Raw genomic sequence first — 12,540 nt, 5'->3', positions numbered from 1 at the left:
ACATTCTGTCCATCACTGTTGTGTTTGCAATTACCGCTCTAAGTGTACTGGGGATGCTCAGACGTGAGTCCCAGGCACTCCACACCACTGGAATCAAGCTAGCCGGGCTGATGAGAGGTGTTACCTCGAAACCGGGCCGGTCCTCGGATGCTTGTTTCCGTTCTGGGAAGGACATGGCTTTTGTAGTTCGGACTGGACTGTTCCCATGGGGCACAGGGTCAGCGCTGATTTGCATATCGCCATTGTCTAACCCAGGGTGGTGTGGAGTGGAAAAACGATGGAATTGGGCCCAGATCTTTGGACTGGGGTGAATGTGTGACATTGATCCACATCACTGTTGTGTTTGCAATTACAACTCAATATGGCAGGCATATCACCGCATCGTCGGCGTAGAGAAGAACGGGGATTGGTTGATTGTTTACTAAAGGAAGGCCCCGGCTCCCAGTGATCATAACCCTCTCCAGCCCGTTGGTATAAAGCGTGAAGAGGAATGGGGCCAGGACACATCCTTGTCTCACTCCTCTCTCTATTGCAAACGATGCGGTTAACTCGCCCTGTGTCCCGAATAAGCATGGGCGGATTTTGCGAATTGGCAATCCGCGAAATTGCGTATTTACGGATTCGCAATCCGCAAAATCCGCGAATTTTGCGGATTCCTTTTTTTTTGTGTTCGCAAGTGTTTCTGCCATTTCGCAAGGGTTTTTTACCAGTTCGCAAACGCGAACTTACTTGTCGGGTAGCAACGGTTGCGACCATGTTGTTCCTACGTCTGGTTCATCACAGCACCCTCTGTTTCACCACTGCCACCCTCTGTTTCACTACTGCCATCCTCTGGCTCACCCATGCCACCCTCTGGCTCACCCATGCCACCCTCTGGCTCACCCATGCCACCCTCTAGTTCATCACTGTAGATTATGGGGGGAAAAGCACACCTGCCCTGCCTCAACTGACATGAATGAATTAGGGGCTGATTAATGTGTCACTGAATTTGAACTTCCAGGCTGGCACCTGCTTCCTTATCTGTAATTGCTTTCTGTTGCAGTGTAATTTTTTTAACAGGACCTTTGTTGTATACTTGTAGCTATTCTCTGAGCCTGCTGTGAGGGTCAGAGCAGGGTCATAGAATAGTTGCAAGTAGGCAACTGAACTCTGAAGGGGCCCCTCAGGAAGCACTACAGGGAATGGTTACTAATGATAAGATTGAACTTTTGCACCTGCTGAGTGCTTTCAGTTGTGCAAAAATCCAAATATCGAGCAGCATCCACAAAAAGTAATCCTTCCAGGCACTACAGGGAATGGTTACTAATGATAAGATTGAACTTTTGCACCTGCTGAGTACTTTCAGTTTTGCAAAAATCCAAATATCCAGCAGCATCCACAAAAAGTAATCCTTCCAGGTCAAGATCCAAATCAAAGTGACCAGCACATGAAGAAAGCACTGGGAGGAGCCTGCTGGACAGGAACAGGAAGTTGGAGACTGTGGGGCACTTCCTTCCTCCCACCCCCCCACCCCCCCCCCCCAAAGTGGACTCCTTGCAAAAAAAAGTGCAGGCAAATGTCAACCTGAGGAGTTATGCTGCCTGCTGGTGGATTTCTTGTGCGAAATTGCAAATTTTGCAATCTCGCAATTGCGAGATTGTCGCTGCCCGCCGCATCTACGTGTTCGCAAGTGTTTACTCCTGCGAAATTGTATAGTATTCTAGTTGGCAAGTGCGACCAAGCAAAAAATCCGCTTCGCACGGATTTACGAATTTTCGGCAAGTTCGCGAGAGTTCGCAGATTGCGAATTTGCCGAAAATCCACAAAATCCGCGAGCGGAACGGATATTACGCCCATGCTTAGTCCCGAACCTCACCCTTGCTGATGCATTCGAATACAGTTCACGCAAAAAAATTCAGCAAAGGTTCTTCGACACCCATTTCCGCTAGGATAGGCCAAAGTTTATTATGGGCTACGCAGTCGAAGGCTGCTGATAGGTCTACATAAACCATGTAGACCGAGCCTCTCTTTGCACTAACATATTTACCTAGGATCAATGCCAGATTTAGGGCTTGTTCTATTGTCCCCAGGTCTTCCCGAAACCCAAATTGAAGGTCCGGGAGGATCACGCCATCTTCCGCCCACTGCTGGAGGCGTTCAAGTATAACTCTACCCGCCACCTTTCCCAAGGAGTCCAGCAGTGAGATCGGGCGATAGCAGGATACCTCCTGACGGTCCCCCTTTTTGAAGATGGGGACCATAATTGATTTGGACCATGAGTCCAGTAGCCCCACCTCACAGGAAGCCTTAAATACTCTTGTCGCCAGTGGGGCCCATAGGTCTAGATTGGACTTAAAAAAGTCTATTGGGACCCCATCCGGTCCCGGTGCCTTCCTGTTTTTACTAGATGTAAGTGCCAAAAGAACCTCTTCAATTGTAATATCTAGGGGAATAGGGTAAGGGGATACAGTTTGTACTTGACCCAAGCCTAGTTGTTGTCTCTGATTGTCTGGCCCTTTTGCAAAGATCTTTGAAAAATAGTCCACCCAGGTAGATTCATCGATGGCAACATCGATACTTGGGGCCGATTTATTGTCAATTAGATATGGAGACTTAACCACTGCCCACAATGCAGAACTATCTTTTTGTCTGCAACTATCATGTAGTTGGTCCCATTAAGCCTGTTTTAATTCTTTTTTTCTATCCTTTATTGCTACATTATATTCCCTCCTGAGCTTTACTATATCTTGAGGGACCCTGCTTGATTTATTAAGTGCTTTTTTCAATGTGGAGTGGGCAACAGTGCATCTGTGGTTAAACCACCCTTGTTTTTTCTGTTCCTTAATTTTCAAATTTACAGAAAGCTCCTTATTTATATCCTTTAGGATCACCTTAATATTAATTAATACATCCTCATCTTGGGTGGACAAATCTAAACATTTAGAGATAGCAGAGGGAGCTATATTAAGAACTCTCTTAGTAGTTACCAAGGGGTCAATGTTCTCCCATTTTAATGAAAAGCCATTTGTTTTATCCAGGGTCAGGGTGTTTTGCTTTAGAGTGCTAGTTAAATTATGTGTCCTAAGGTTATGACGCGGTCGGAGTAAAATACTAAGGGCAGAGTGGTCACTCAGTGCAGTTGTATGGATCTCAAACTCTGTTACCTGCTGTTCTAGTGTTGTAGATATGAGAATAAAATCTATCGTACTTTGCCTGCCACCGGCAAGAAAGGTCGGTTCATAGAGAAGGGAGGAGGGATCTCTTGGATTAACAATAACAAGGCCCAGATCAAATAATATATCATTTAGAGAGCTTCCAACTCTCGAATGGGAGAAGTAGGCAATCAAATCATCGTTTTCAACCGTTAACCCACACAAATTGGGACTGATAGATTGACATAGATATTGATTAAAATCGCCCCCCCCAGATGATTGGGGCTAGCCCTGTGGAGCCCCTAATGAGGGTGGACAGTTCAGCATGCAACTGGGACAATGTAGTCACTAGCTCTCTCTCTGGAAGATTGTTGTAGAAATTTACCAGAATTACTGTTTCTGCCTTGTTAAAGCAGAGAGTACGTATCTGGAAGTTCACTTCTAATTTTACGGGAGATACTTCCATAGGCCCTAAGGTATTAGAAATATAAATAATTAAACCTCCTTTAGCTCCACCGGAGGGTGCCGCTAGGGCCGGGGAGAAATATGTTTTAAAACCCACAAGATGAATTTCAGTGGTGGACCAAGTCTCCTGGAGGCAAATTATGCCAAAGTTCTGGACGAAATCCAACCAAAAGCTATTCTCCACCGTATGTCGTAGTCCTGCTGAATTCCAGGATAGTATCCTGATTGCCAATTTATCCGGGGCTCGATTAATATCCAATGACCTAGTATCATCCCTTGCTCGAGGGACCCCTCTCGGAGGCGTTATTGTAACCGTTTCCTTTTGGGTACAAGGGTACTCTATTTCTGTTTGCCCAATCAGACTATTCCCAACATCGAGATCTTCTCCCCCAGGATCTATAAATTTCGATCCCTCTAATATTTGCACAGGTACCGTTATCTTAACCAGATCACCTTGGGGGTCGTAATGAATAACCTGCCTTTGCACTGATTTTATAGGTGAGTACTGGTTCCTGAGTGGGTGATTTAGGAGTCAATCTACTCCATCTAAACCGGCAAATGTGGTAAAGCAATTGAATGTGGGAATTTTAAAATTCAGGTCAGGACCTTGGCAAGCCCATTCTCTTGTCATATTCAATATTAAGGACTGGGATAGAAATAGGTAAGGTCATGTGTGGACATTTTCTCCCTACCTCTCTCCATATACCAATCCCCAATATAACTAGTGGCCCTAGGATCTCTAAAATTAACAATGATTATGTCCCCCCTTATATCCTTTGGTCTATGACCTACCCAATCCAATCTTCTGACATGAAGAATTTTGCCGTTGATATTTGGTGGTAGAGGTCTATTATCCCTCAACCAGCATACAACTTTATTTTTATGGGCTTGATAATATTCAATTTTTCCAGCTTCCAGTTTTGGGACCCCTGTTAGTACCACAACATACGGTGCTGCTTCTGGAGGCAAATCAACTTTGGGAAAGGCAGCTCTTACTTTCTTCGGGGGCGAAATTTTCCTGATGGCTATTGCTTGTGGACAATCTGATTTACTACGGGCTCCACTCACTCCTAATCCCTTTGGTACTGCCAAGACCTTATCAGGGGGTATTAAAAGCGGTGTATTTGTTACACAAGTAATCAGGGGATTCGCGTTGGTTGGCGCATTCATCATTGTAATCCCTGGAGATTGTGGAGGATGTATGATTTGACTCTGTCTAGGGATTGATAATTCTTTCAAAAGGTCAGTATTGGCAGTGATTGCATTTTGTATAAATCCCAAATGTTCTGCCAGTCTTTTGACCCTCTCCACTAGGGGTAGTAAAAGAGATTTGAATAATTGTTCAATGCCCCCCAGAAGTACTTGTGTCTCGGTAGAATTTTGGGGAATGTCGTCTTGCGTAATCTTCTCTGAGACAGATCCAGAGTTGAGTGTGGCAGTCTTTGGTGTTTTTGCGCGTCTACCATTATGGGTATTACCCTTGCACTTCATTTTCTTCAATGGCGGCCCTAATCTACTCTGTATGTTTGATATTTCCTTACTCGGGGCTGTGTTAAGGTAAGTACCTGGGAACCTTCGTCAGATTTTTCTACTGATGAATTAATGTTCATACAATTTGTTGTCGTATCCCTAAATAGTTCTAAAGAAGTAGTTATGTCTTGTAGTAAGAGGGGGATACTAGAGTCCCCATTAATATTGTTTTGCGAGTTAACTAGCGATGGGATTGATGCATGACGGATAAGACCCAGAGATGATCGTCTATTATGTGTTAATTCCGCAGCCAAGCTCCGTTCGGTGATCTCTATTTCATGTTCCAACCTTGAGGTTTCCCTGGTGATATAATTGTCCAGGGTCCCTCTGGTCAGCCCAACCCCCCGAGATTTCTTGGCGGTATTAGTTTGCGTAGTCATTGATCTAATCAGATTAAACTAAATATAATGAACATACAGGACTACTGCAACAGGTCAAAGCGCATTCCAGTCTAAATAGGAGTATAATCAGGACGTTATCGTGTTTAGCTAAACCCACGGTCATAACAATATAATCCTAGGAAATACAGTATCTACGTAAGTGCCACAGTCTTACTTTACAAATCTGTCCTCCGATGTTAGAGGGGGGGCCCAGCTGAGCCTCGTCCTGCCCCGGCAGCCTCAGATGGCCCGCCCTTTCCTTGGGCTTCACTCGGCGCTTGCCCGCGCGCCTCCCGCGTGCGCGGATGAAGAGAGAACTAAATAGGAGGAGGTGGGAGCGGGAAGAGGACCAGCTTCGGCACGTCAGGAGCCACAGCACACTGGTCCTCGCAGTCCCGCAAGCAGCCAATAGATCCAACTCCTGCCCCAAGATCGGCAAAGTTCCCGGTGAGTCTGTAATAGATCCAACAGTCACCAATAGCAGCAAAGCGTCCACAGACTCCCAACACGCGCGGCGCCCACGGGGCGGGGGGCGCGAGAAGTTCTTATACTGAGGGGAGATGAGGCGGGAAGAGGACCAGCTGCGGCAGGTCAGGAGCCTCACAGCACGCTGGTCCTCGCAGTCCCACAAGCAGCCAATAGATCCGACTCCGGCTCCAAGATCGGCAAAGTTCCCGGTGAGTCTGTAATAGATCCAACAGTCACCAATAGCAGCAAAGCGTCCACAGACTCCCAACACGAGCGGCTCCCGCGGAGCGGGGGCCGCGAGAAGTTCTTATACTGAGGGGAGATGAGGCGGGAAGAGGACCAGCTGCGGCAGGTCAGGAGCCGCACAGCACGCTGGTCCTCGCAGTCCCGCAAGCAGCCAATAGATCTGACTCCTGCCCCAAGATCGGCAAAGTTCCCGCTGAGTCTGTAATAGATCCAACAGTCACCAATAGCAGCAAAGCGTCCACAGACTCCCAACACGAGCGGCACGTTGCTCATCCCTTCTTTACATCAGAAAAGTTTTCAGACCAATAATTCTGTGCTTTAATCCCCAAAGATTTCATGCATTTAGTAAAAGAATCCAATCTTCATTGGTTGATTTCACAAGTAAACATACTTTGTTGATGTTATAAACTCAAAAACCTCAGTTATTTTTAAGTATGATCTGATACTGCCTAAGAACCCCTCCCATCACCAGGCCAAATACCCTTGGGAAATGGGGACCCTCCCAGCTCCCGTGGAGGCTCGCCGGCCCCCTTTTCCCAAGGCAAACAATGCAAACACCACAACTGTTTGTATTAGGGGTCGTAGTAATCCCGGACGTATTTTATTACATAAAATCATCAACAAACATTAATATTCTTAATATTTACATTATGCACAATACGCAGAAAGTCCAATAGATTGATAGGTACAAGATGTCAATTGGCTAACCTTAACATGGTTCTGGTACAGAGCCATTCCTATTGAAATCTAAGCGATGAAGATATTCTCTTTCTGCGTATCCCTGTTAGAGCCTCCGGTAAGGTCAATGACTGGAGAACAGATCCCGATCAAGCAAGGTCTCAAAAACTCCTACCAGAGTGCCCTTGTGTAAGGGGCCCAGCTTACCGGATGGATACCTCCCCCAGGCCCCCTACGCCCTTAACGTTAAACTCCATAAAGGGGCACTGCAGTTATGCATCCTTGCACCCTTGAGCGCATGCAGGGATTGCCCAACCAGCCTTCTGGAAGCGAGATTTCCCTTCCCCCGCACCCCTCCAGCATACCTGCTGCAACTGCCCCTTGAGTTACATGAGAGACCCTCTGTCTCCCCCTCGGGTATCCCCATTTGACAATGGGGATGCCCGCTAAGGACCGAAAAACTATGCTCCCCAATCATGACCTTACCACCACAGGCCAGAGTAGTTGACTGACTATCTGGCCTGCCCCTCTGCCTACTAGAAGGTCATGCCCTGCGCCTTGCACCCTCTAACCATGCCAGTATGTTCTCCAAGAATATGTGATTACCACGACTTGAGAGATGAACACAATTCTGCAGAAAAAACTGCTTCCCTTGGATGCAGCCATGGCCTATAGATTTAAGCTTCAGGGTCCTGATTAACTTATCCATTTTGTTGCTAACCCTCTTGCCCGAATGATTCAATGTCCACACTGACTCAACCCCTCTCCACTCAAATCTAGGAATCATGTGTGACCACACTATCGTTGCCTCAGGGCATGTCTTTGCCAACCATCCTACTTCAGTCAACAGGGTCTCGACTACCCCCCTTCGTCCCGGTGCACCAGGTTTTTACTCCCTAAATGCAAGATACAGCCCGCAGGAGGTCCCTAATACTTTTTCAGCGCGTGTGTCACCAGGTCCCAGAATTGACTAAGTCTCAGACCTCCTTGCCCGTGAAGCAAGATTTTCGCACCTGCCTGCTATGCCCTGACCTCATAGGAACCTGTAACAAAGAACTTTTGTAACCTGCTTTCATACGAGTGGCCGATTATCCACACATCCCATTCTGCATGTTCCCAGGCGTGCACCTGGTCTGTAATATGCGCTGTCGTCGGTGTATTGTTTACTGTCGTTGTTGGACTTGGCCCGTAGGGCAGGTTCACCCCTAAACTTTTTGCTGAATGTGTGACCCTGTGTCAGTGATTTTTTGGGTCTCTGCGCACTTTTCCCTGGGTCCCAGAGTGAAAGTGCGTGCGTGTAGCATGGCTGGCCTGCCCTCCCATAGGAATGCATGGGGAATGTGTGTGTCCCTGGTAGTTCCTGATGCGTGGGGAGTGCAGGCTCGAGTTTAGTATGTGTAAACTCGTGAGAGTGAATGCTGCAAGATGGTGTATGTGGCATGTATGTGTCTAGAAGGGAAGTGCTACTTCTGGACATTGATGTGCGTGTGCAGTAAGGGTGCTGGAGCGGCATGCCAGGCTCCAGGAAGTCTGGATGGGTCTGCCCGGTGGTGAGTGTGAGATTAGCATGAGTGATGTGTGGGAGGAGTGTACCTGTGTCCTGGATGGGCTGGGTTTTCCCCACACAATGCTGGCTCCGCCCCCCTGTGGTGTGTCTAACGACCCTAGCCTCCCCAGTGAAAGAAATGGGTGGTTGGGCCATCAAGAGTGCTCCCAAGCCAGCTGCAACTGGTTTTCCCCCCACCCTGCACCTTGAAACAAAGGATTTTACAGTATAAGAAGGGGCTGTGTCCCCATGAATGTTGTTCTGCTTTTGGATCCTGCCAGAGGGGGCTGTTGCTGCTGCTGGGGCCAGGAGGACCGCCACTTGGGGTGTCTCCCTGCCTGGAGACCCAGTGAGCTGGCTCTGGCCCAGCCTTGCCCCCCTGCCTGCCTCCAGCCCCTGCTGGAGCCTTGTCCTGTCCTCCAGTGCTGAGGAGCACTGAGGACTCCTTGCCCTTCAGCGCTGGGGAGCGCTGAAATCCCTTGGCTAGCGCTTGAGGGCGCCACATTTGGCTTCTAGCGCTGTGAGCGCTTTATTTCGTCCTGTGGCGCTGGGGAGCGCCCTTTCCTTCGTGTTAGCGTTGCTAGCGCTTTGAGAGCCCAGCCGGTGCCCACCCGGCATCAGCCCGAAATTGCGGTGCATAGCGAGTGCCTACCTCGCTTTATATTTGATTTAGAGGCCGGTGCCCACCCGGCATTGCCCCGTTTTGGAGATATTAATTTATCACAAGGGAGCCCACTCCTCGGATAATGGGACCCCGCCTGCCTATCTAAAGTGAGCCGCCGCGCTGCCCGCGGCGACCCGGAAGTCCCGCCTCCATACCCCCAGGGCCGCGCTGCCATTGGAGGCCCCAGAGGAAGTCAGGCGGATTGCTGCGTGACGGGGCCAGGCGGAGAAGAAGTAAAGCAGCCGGCCGTGTCCCCGAGGCTCCCCGAGTGGAGAGAGAGGAGCCCCCCACTGCGAAAGGAGGAGCCGCCCCGCCAGCGAGACAGCCGGTGAGTGGGGCAGTGACAGAAAGGGAGGGGCGCCGGGACACATTGTCGGTGTCTGCCCCCCCCCCCCCCTTCCCGGTAGCGCGAGCTCGCGCTAGAGTTCAGAGTGAAGCCACGAGGGCTTCACGGGGGCATTGCAAGCATCTCGAGTTCCCCAGAGGAGGGGACTCCAACCCGAAGCGCCCCACGTGTTCGAGGGTACCCCGAGAGGGGCCCCCCTGCCGCCCACATCAGTGTTGAGGAGCCCAGAGAGGCTCCTGGGGGCAATCTGTTCTGTGAGCCCAGAGAGGCTCGAGGTCAGTTCTTTGGTTATGAGCCCAGAGAGGCTCAAGGGGGCATGCTGATTTCGTGAGAGCCCTGAGAGAGGCTCAGCAGCGCCCTATTTGTTTTAAGAGCCCAGAGAGGCTCAGGGGCCATTTGTTTATTCCGAGCCCAGCGTGGCTCCAAGGGGACAGTCATTCTGCAGAGCCTGTGAGGCTCCCCCATCGTGTTGGCCCATCTTGCTTGCACCAGTTGCCCAGCACTTTGTGGGCAACTGCTACGTTTAGGCCCTGACATTTGGGACACAGGGCGTCCTAGCCCTAGAGAGGCCAGTTGGCCTAGGGACTGCCACAGGTTGTGGCTCATGTGGGTTTTGCGCAATTGCTTTTGCTTACACCTCTGAATGTATTGTGATGCATCATGTGTTTTCCCTTCTTACACCTCTGAATGAATGTTATGCATTGCATCATGTGTTATGTTCTTACACCCCTACAGGTATTGTGATATGTAGGTGGTTGTTTTCTCCCTAGTACAGGTGGTGCTAGTGAGGTCCTGTTACCAGTGATGACTGGTTGTGTGCTCTATTTTTATATTGTGTACTACAGTGATTTTACTTTCTACAAGTGCTAAGTTCTAAAAGTGCATACCCTTGACAGTGGTCCAGGTGGCCCTGTCCTGTACATAATCCCTTGTAAATTCTGCCCGTGCCTCTGGCACAGTGTAACAAGATGTGTGTCTTATCTAATGTATGTTTCTTATAATACAAAGGCTATTTTTATATAACCTTGTGTGGAGTTTCCTTTGTGGTGGGCCTTTGTGTGTTGTTGCTGGGGTGCGTGCGCAAATACTTAACCTGCATCGCCTCCAAGTTTAGTCTTGCTGCTCGCGCCACGTTACCTAGAGGGTGAGCAGGGGTTATCTTGGCGTGTGACTCCCTTGCCCTGACTTGGGAGTGGTGGTCTCTGGCTGACTTTGGCGAAAGCCCTGGCCAGCCGGGGATCCCATTTCCAACATTGGCGGCAGCGAGTGGGATAAGGATTTGTGTTTGCGTTGTACCACAGTAGCAGCTGGCCGCACTTCAAAGCTCTACATTTTTAGATAACCACATTTTGGGGATTATTGTTGTTGGTAAAATTCCATTATTGCTTCTCCTGAAGAGTGTCATTTTATAATTGTGTCCTGTACATTTGTCCCTCGCCCTGCTTCCAGAGTTTGGTACCTGTGTCACTTTGGTCAGGTTGAGAAGTCAGGGGTGGTAGAAACTGCCTTACCGATCCGAGGGGAGGGTGTGTGTGGATGAATGGTGTGTTTTCCTGGACGCATGAGTGAGTTCTCTTTGATAAGGAGAGTGTTGAAATTTTGGAATTGTGTACTCTTACTTCCGATTGCTAGGTCCCTTGTGTTGCACGTGTCTGTGAGCATCCTGTCAAGATGGAATCTCCTTTTAACCTCTGTGGCCTGTTTAGGTACAGTATGCATGAGTTGGTGCGGTTTTGTGAGGAGAGAGACATCCTAGTGAGTGAGTCAGACACCCAGTCCAAGCTTAGGGATAACCTGATCATATGGCAGAAGGATGACTGGGAACGTGAGCACAGTGAGAGAGAGAGGGCCCGGGCCGCACACCATGAGGGTGGTGGGTCTGAGGGGAGCCCTGAAGAGTCTGATGTGGAGAGTGAGTTTGACAGTGGATGGGCGCCAGCAGAGAGCGAGTACCCCCTAGATAGGGAGTCCCTTGCTGGGTCCAGTGTCAGATGTAGCACCCCATCCCTTCCCCTGTCCCCAGATGAGTGGTTGGATAGGAGAGAAGAGAGGGAGCACCAGCTGGCCATGGAGAAGCTCAGGTTAGAGTATGCCAGAGAGATGGCGCAGCTGGGTGTGAATGAGCGGATTGCGGAGGCTGAGAGAGCCTTGGCCAGGGAGAAGATAGCCCTAGAGGGTAGGTTATCCCCTGACCGCAGTCCTAGGTTTCTGGATTCCCCAGGGAGGGTTGGATCCAGTGGTGGCAGCAATAGAGAGTTTGGTGCGGGAAGTGCCATGCCCCGTTTCCAACGAGTGGTACCTTGTTCCCGAGAGGACAGGTACAGATTGAAGTTCAGGGGCAGTAGGAGACTGCCTCACCAGGATTGGGCGGACTATGTGGATGATTGTCATGATGCCCTGCTTGATTGGCTAGAGGTTCATGGGGAACCTGATTTTGAGGGTCTGCTCAACCTGGTTATCAGAGAGCAGCTGTTCAATTGTTTTGTGCCAGAGTTGCGCAAACACCTGTCAAGAGGTGACTATGTTAGTCCTTGGAAGCTTGCAGAGGAAGCAGACCGCTGGGAAGGTGCCGGAGGTTCTGACACGTCATGGGTGAGTGAACCCGAGAGTAGTGGGTCAGGTATCTTCCAGACCAGTGTGGTGAAAGAGACTCAGAGAAGCCCAGCTAGGTCCCAGTGTAGCGAGAGGGGTGTAGGGGCTCACGTCTTGTCTCAGTGGAGTAAGAGTGAGTGGGGGACTGAGAGTTCCCAGGTGCCCGAAACCCAGTCTCAGAACCTGGATGGTTTCTTGAGGGAACACCAGGTTGGGGACCTAGGCTGTCCTGTTAGACCCCTTGAGGGGGTTTTCCTAGTGTCTAGAGAACCTGGAGTATCTTTAAATAGTGCTCCTGTGGTTCTAGAGTCTGGCAGTACCGCTCCGGTAGGGAGGGTACAGGAGTCCAGCGTGAGGAGTGATTGGGGGATGAGTTTCCCAGTGGATGCACCAGTGGACCAGAGACTAGCCAGTTGGGCTAGATCTTCTTGGGGGGACCCAGGTGGTGCCACTTTTGGTCTGGGGGATCGTCACGCACTGTCAGGTGGACAGAG

The sequence above is a fragment of the Lissotriton helveticus genome, chromosome 1_1, assembly GCF_964261635.1.
Source record: "Lissotriton helveticus chromosome 1_1, aLisHel1.1, whole genome shotgun sequence".
Lineage (NCBI taxonomy): Eukaryota > Metazoa > Chordata > Amphibia > Caudata > Salamandridae > Lissotriton > Lissotriton helveticus.
This window is presented reverse-complemented; position numbering follows the sequence as displayed.